Below are 7,865 nucleotides of genomic sequence, written 5' to 3' on the forward strand. Positions count from 1 at the left end.
TCAACAATAAATCACCAGTACATATCTTCTAAAGTATTAGAGAGAATAGGAACTCATAAACTACTAAAGCAATTGAAAAGTTACAGCTGTTGTTGAAGGAGGAACACGCCCACGGTGGTAGATAAAGGAAGGTGGGTCATTTGTGATAGTGATGTGAAACTCTGAAAGTGAGTAAGTGCAAATCAATTGGGCCTTTCGTTATGAATCTGTCAAAATTGGGCTTTCATTATGGGCCTTGTCACAACTTGGACAAGTTGTTACCCACAATATGTCTCTTGAAAGAAAAAAGGTTAACACTCTATAATTACTTCCACTCATTTAATTATATCCATGGTTTAGTTTGTGTAAAATATTTTCTACGTTTTTTCTACTTTCTGTTTTAAAAAACGTAGCAACTCTCTAAAGTCTAAACTAATGTGTTAACGTTGTTGGCAAACTTTGAGATTCCGATTCCTAAAAACAAAATGATTCGGAGAGGAAATGACATGCAAAAAGAGTGATCAAAGCTTCTCTCAATATTGTAGCAGTAAATGCGTTATCTATTAATGATTATTTTACTAAATCCTCATTCTTGTTGGTAGGAGGATATAATAGGAGAATATAATATTTCTGTTTCTTTTAATCAAGAGTTATGAAATAAAAAAGAAAGTTATAGCACATAAAATAATAACTATGCCTCGTGCTACAACCTATATTTTATTCTGACTCATCTCTTTTGTTTCCGGGAATATTTTTTTTGCGAAAAAGAAAATTGATTCCTCGTCCATGCCTTGCCAAGAGAATAAAAAAACATGTTGTTTTAACAAAAATACCCATCATCTGGACCAATGTTCAACATGATTAATATTTAATAGATAGTTAGATTTGTTTTTGAATCATTAAGTCAACAATTCGATGATATGTAGAAAAGAGTTTGGTGGTAGAAATAGAAATTATAAAAATGCCTAAAATGAGAGAAAATCTTGGTCACTTTACACTACTCTCCTCTTACTCCTGCATGTATGTAATACTATTCATTTTCATTTCATTGCATCCATCATTAAATACTAGTAGTGAGAAGAACTTTGTGTTTGCCGGTCTATTTTCATACTTTTATATCTTAAATATTTAAGTTTTATATATTTTATTTTAAAGAATTAGAACATCTTTTTGAATTGAATATTTTTTTATATATATTTTAGGGATATTTTATATTATAATTTTTTGTTTTATTATAATGTTCAACTTAAAGTGAGAGGTGGTTAAATAGGAAGTGGTCTTGACACATTCTCTATAGGAGACGTCTATTTGATTCGGAGGAAGAGCTTGCAAGAAGCCTTAATGATCTTATTCGAAATCATTCTTGCACGTTTTGAGTTGGCGATAGGTGCAGATTGAACCTTGATAAATCAGAATATTATATGGTAAAAACTGTTTACTTGGCGCAAGTGAATTTAGCTTTAATGGAGCCACGTAATATTCTTCATTTATGTTGGATTAATTGTGCTCATCTGAAGTGTGTTATGTGTCTTTCGCATGATGAACATACTGAGCACCTGTTTTTATCTTGTCCATTTGTTAGCAATGCCTGGAATGGTTTTTATTTTTGGCTTCATTTGCAACATAGTATCTCAAATTCAATTGTGGAAGCAGTTCATGATTCCCTTTAAAAAAATAGAAAGGGGAAATCTCCATGGAAAATGTTGTGGTTTGTTGTTATTTGGTCCATTTGGAGTGTGAGAAATGACATTAGTTTTAGGGGGCAAATGCTAGTTTTATTCATATTATGGACTTGATCTAAATTAGACCTTGGGTAGGGTTTTCAACAAATATGGAATCTTCTTTTTACATCTTTGTTCAATGGTGCATTGATCCTTATACTTGTATTGATTTGTATTGTAAAATGTAATAGGGTTGGCATCCCTTGTGCCCGTTTCTAATAGATTTGCTTATAAAAAAATATGTTGGTGGTGGTTATATATGATTATATGATTTTTTTGTACAAATTAAAAAGTTTAAGGGTAAAATAGGAAAGTAAAATTACATCATAATAGTAGTTACATCATATTTTGTCTTTATATAGTATAGATAGCACATTGTAGAACTAATATCGAAACTTTTGATATTTGTCCTTTTCATCTTATTTCATAATTTTTTTGATGTTTTATAAATTCAAAATAAATTATATATTTAAATATTTTTCTAGACATAATTTAATAATTAATGTTACAAAATTTTCTCCACTTTTCAATATATTATTATCTCTTAGAGATTTTTTCAATACATATATATAATTTGGATTGGAATGAAACCGTTCTCTCAATTTTTCAATGTACTCTCTTAAAAAAAATCTCTTGATAAATTTTATCCCATTTTCTCTTCAATATTAATTGTAAGAAATATATAGTGATTAGATATGTTTTAGCCAAAAAATTATTTTACATCATTTAATATTTATGAACTTATTAAATTGTGTGTATAATCTTAAATATCAAAAGATTTGTAGATATTGTTTTTGAGAAAACCTCCTGATTAATTAAGCCAAACTTCTTAAATTTGGGAACAATGATCTTCTCCATTAATTGATCCTTACTCTAAACTTGCATGCATGATTGCATGTTGACCCCTTAATTTAAAGTATGCGGAATTCAAGGTGGTTAAAGTTTTTGGGTCTGAACCTGTCCATACTCCATAGTATAGAGTAGCTATACATGCTCTTAGTTTCTCATTTCTTATTTGTCAACATGTCTTAAACTTCTAATATTTGTTCTATTCTTTTGTCAATATTCAGAGACAAAAATTGATGGATTGACGGTATAAAATATAAACTTGTCTAGAAAACATAAGAAAGGGTGAGTATTTTATTGTTCCTTGAAACAACGTGCTCCACCTTTGCTTCGTCAACAACACATAATAATATAATTTACATAGCTTATAAAAAAAAAAAATTTACATATAAGTCGTGCCAAAAATAAAAATATAGAATTAGTAATTAAATTAAGCCATCACCAAAAAGATCCGTATATAATATATTTTGAAATTGACTTTGAAGCAAATTAAATAAAACTGTATCTGGGCAAATATTCGGGTACAAAACTCTTACCATGGTCCACAACCCCACATCACGAATCATGAATCTGATTAAAACTAACTCGTTGATGAACAAGCTTTTTTTATTTATAAAAAACCTGTAACACAAAAAAGGTAAAAGCAACATCAATAATGTAAGGTTTCATTCAATGAACAATTATGGAAGACAAATGCCAAAATATTTAGTTTCTGATGACAACATTTATTTGAAAGAATTAGTGTAATGAGATAAGAATCACTTTGAATAATGAATTTGGGAGAGAAGTGCAAAGGTTTATTGATTTTAAATTGACTAGGAAACATGGGGATAAGTTTGAATACATGCTTCCTAACGGGGATAAGTTATCTTTAACCCTATCTCAACCAATTAGATTATGATATTTATTAAAAAATTAAGGAGCTCCGAATAAAGTTTAAATTATATGTTATTTTTTATCATGTGGTTAAAAACCAATTGGATAGGATAAGGTTGAGGAAATAATTTAGGGACACCTGATTTTCATTCTCATGATCTTGTTAATGTTCCATCTCAAAACATGTCTTATGCACATAAGTCTGCCGGACCAGGAAAAAATGATATCTTTTGGCCCATGATAATCGAAAAGAAGTTGAGCTCTGACTCTGATAACATGTTAAGATTTCATCTCAAAACCAATTGGCAATGAGAGAAGTAGTCTAATGAGTGTTTAAACCATTCCTAAGATAATAAGGTAGGCAATGTGAGACTTATTTTCAAACATGCCCCTTCCACATAAATCTGTCAGACCAATGGAAAAGTTATATTTGATCCATAACTAAAAGACATCTTTTGACCCATGACAACCGGAAAGAAGTTGAACTCTGGCTCTAATACCATATTAAAATTCAATCTCAAAACCAATTGACAAGGAGAGGAGTAGCCCAATAGATATTAAACCATTCACAATACAATGATGTAAGCAATATGAAACTTAATTTCCAATATGTACTACCTATACTAATCATTTTCTTGAAATCTCATTCTGAGTCTCATCTCAATGCAAGGGAAGAGGACCCTAAAGTAATCAAGTCCAATTGAAAGATCCTATTTATTGATCAGTAAGTAGTAGTTTTGAAATGAGAAGTTATAATAAGTTTGATAATTTATAATTTTTTTATTTTAAAATAATTTAAGATCTAAATCATTAATTTTTTTTGAATGACACATATTATCTTTTATATCCAACACTGGATCTTCCGGTATTAGGAAGAAACTCAATTCTTTTTGTGTAAACCAAGACAAGAAAATAGAAATAGTTGAAGACATTTTCAATGAAGAACGTGGAGTAATTAAAAAAGTACACAGATTCCTTGGAGCTAATAATGATTTTATTTTTAAACATGTGAGAAATAATGCTATAAATTGAGGTTTGAGCCTCATATCAAAAAGGAGAAGAGAGCAAAAAAAAGAGACATAACACAAAGTTAGTGAGACATAGAATTAGTTGCCACTCACAACACATTTTTCATCTTCATTTATCCTACATATTTTTTAAAGTCTCAACCAGAAGATTACACCACATCCGCAGTCCCAAAAATCTCTCATACACAAAAACCATTTTTTTCCTAACAAATCCACAATCCAAAAATATTTCTCTCATACACAACAAATCTATATCATCTCCAACAACCTCAAAATCTCTCATTCACAACAACCTCAAAATCTCCTATACACAATAACCCAAAAATCATTCAACAAAAATTCATTCAAACCTTCAACATCCAAAAGTGTCCATATCATCCACAATAATCCAAGATCTCCCATACATAAAATACCACAAAAATGAGAAAAAATACAAAGAAACTCAGAAGCAATTATAATTGCATTAGTATACATTATAGAGAAACTTCAAATACATGTCAAAGTCATGTCTCTGAATTTGTGTTTGCACATAAAGTCCCTATCTCTACTACATGTTTGTTTGACATTGGTTAACCTTTTTGCATCACTTTTTCTCAGAGTTGCAGCATTCCATTGTTGTTGGAATCGGCATGAGAGATATGTCATTTTCATTACTTTCTTTCATATAAGTTTTGTTTTTTTATCAATAACCGCATTAGTAATAATAATTATAATGATTGTAACATATAACTATAACTACATCAAAAAACTAAATGTATAAACAATACACTTTTTACATGTATACTACGATATTCTTTTCAATAAATATTTAATTTTAAAGCAAAATAAGTAATTAATTAGTTTCTCACTATACACCAATTTAAAACTTATTCAAAAAATATATAAAACAAAGATCTATGAGTCAATAAAAAATGAAATAATATTTGCCTCAACAATTTTAAGGTATGATGTGGTGTCGGACGTAAGAGTTACACTTCACTTTCCACTTTCTTATAATTAATATGATTAATTATATTTCCATATCCTAAAAAGTTTTTTTTTAAAATATAAAACAAAAAAATATTAGAATTTTTTAATCAACTTTTAATATGAGATGCAGTATCGGACGTAAGGGCTATGTTTCGCTTATATCTTTTTAAAAAAATAATATTGAAACATTATTATTTTTAAGAAATAAAATTAACTCAACTAACCAACTTTTTTCTACCAAAGAACTACATAGTCTTAATTCCCATAAAGGGATACGTAGGACCAAGATCAATCTTGTCAGACATAATAATAAAATAAAGTTTGTTTGGTAAAAATATAATAATAACACAATTAATAATTCATGCAATATAATATGGTACCGTTCAAATGGGCAACTGAGGTGCTAATACATTCCTTAGTGTGTAATCGACTCCCGAACCTAGATATCAAAGTCCAAGGCCCAATGCGATTGGGCCAAAAGATTTTTCTACATTTTTTACTGAAAAAATATAGTAACGACTCTAATAAGGTCGTGGACCCGAAAATCTAATAAGGTCGGGTTTAAAGCCGAAAATCATTTATATGTCAATTTACATATTCATAATAATAAATAATATTGAGAAGTTTTTATCTAAATTGAGTATGCATTATATTTAATCGGGTCTAAGGTCGAGGTCGGATTTAAAGGTTGACCCGGTCGATATTTATGGTCGAGTTAGCTTCGGGTCTAGGGTTGTGTCCGAGTGCAAAAAATGACTCAACCAATATTTAGGACCGAGTAAGGACAAGTCTAAACTCGTCTCAACCCGACCCATACTCACCCCTAATACACGGTATGATAGTGCCAACAACAAATGCAAATAAGTAAAATGTTGAAGATGACCCTTGCAATGAAGTCTTCTCCATTCAATAATCTTTTATTTAAAATGAGAATTGTTAATATTCACTCTTTAACTTTAGAGAATGTTGAAATATATTTTGGTACTTTGGATTAGTGGAATCTCATTATTAAGAGTTAGTTTAGTTTCAATATGATTAAGTTAGCTAATTAGTTTTTGGTTTTCCACTTTTGTATAAAAATAGCTTTTTCACCACTCTTATATTTAATTCATTCAAAATTCAATATCATTCACTAATCAATCAATGATATATGTAACTATTTGTTTGAATTCTAATAACACTTATTAATATTATTGTTTCTTTATATTTCGCAAAACAACAAAGTTCTTTCAAACACTTACACTGTTATTACATATACATCAAACTCATTTACTAAACCAAATTGCTCATATTTTACTCACCAAATCTTAAGCATATTGGTTAGCAATTCTTTTATAAACTCAAATTGAGCTCAAGTTATCGGGCGCACACAAATATGACAAAGATTTTTGAATATGATGGTTGGCACATCATTAATTTTATTTTTATGTCAATTGCCGTCCAATGTTAATCACAAAGACATGACTTAAAGTCTTAAATCTTTTAAAAAAAATGCACACTCACCATATTTATTGAAATGCGAGGTATTCATTCATAAATAATCACTTCAGCAGTGTGTTTGTTGTTGAGACTATACCGCTAATGCACCTGACCCATCACCAATATTCATTAGTTTATGAATCGAGTTTAAGAATTTATACATTATCTATTATTTATTTATAATTAGGAGTTATCGATAATTAATTATAAATAGAAGTTGATGTATTAATAATGTAAAAGATTTTTATATTGGGCATATATTTTCTTTTCTGTTATGAATTTGCTATTTAAGCTGGTTGAATATATAAATAAATGTGCTTATATTTTTTTCTTTTGTGAATTTGTTATTTAAGCTGGTTTGAACATATAAAGAAATGGGCTTTGTTATGATTCCTAAAAAAGTATGACATCTGTGTATATTTCTCCATTTCTTCATTCCATAACCATAAGACAAAAAGCTTAAAGCACATAGATGGTATGATACATTTCCAAGAACGTGAAACCCAATTCAATAGTTTTTTTGGTAGATAGCATATTCATAATGTTTTTCAGACTTTAAGCGGGAAAATTCACATTTCTGGTATAGTTTGACTGTCTTATTACCACTTTGGTATAACTTTTTAAAATATTATGGAACTATTATACTTTTTATTAAAATCGTGTATAGGGTACACGATGTGAAGAAGATCTTGCTCCTGACCTTGACACGGTTTTGATGAAGACACCAACATCACCAAAAAGAAGAAAAGGAAGATGACTTATGAAGACAAATGAAGATAAAGCTTCAAGACATTAGATTAAGTCTTTGTAAGTACTTCTATCCTAAACTCTTAAGTATATACAAGTATAATTGCTCAAACTATTTTTTAGAAAATGTGAGACACTTTTAAAAAGACTTAAAACATTTTTCAAAAATAGTGTGTAACAGGTTACATATGTGAGAAAAGAGTTATCCAACTGAAAAGCT

The sequence above is a fragment of the Lupinus angustifolius genome, chromosome LG01 (assembly GCF_001865875.1).
Source record: "Lupinus angustifolius cultivar Tanjil chromosome LG01, LupAngTanjil_v1.0, whole genome shotgun sequence".
Classification (NCBI taxonomy): Eukaryota; Viridiplantae; Streptophyta; class Magnoliopsida; order Fabales; family Fabaceae; genus Lupinus; species Lupinus angustifolius.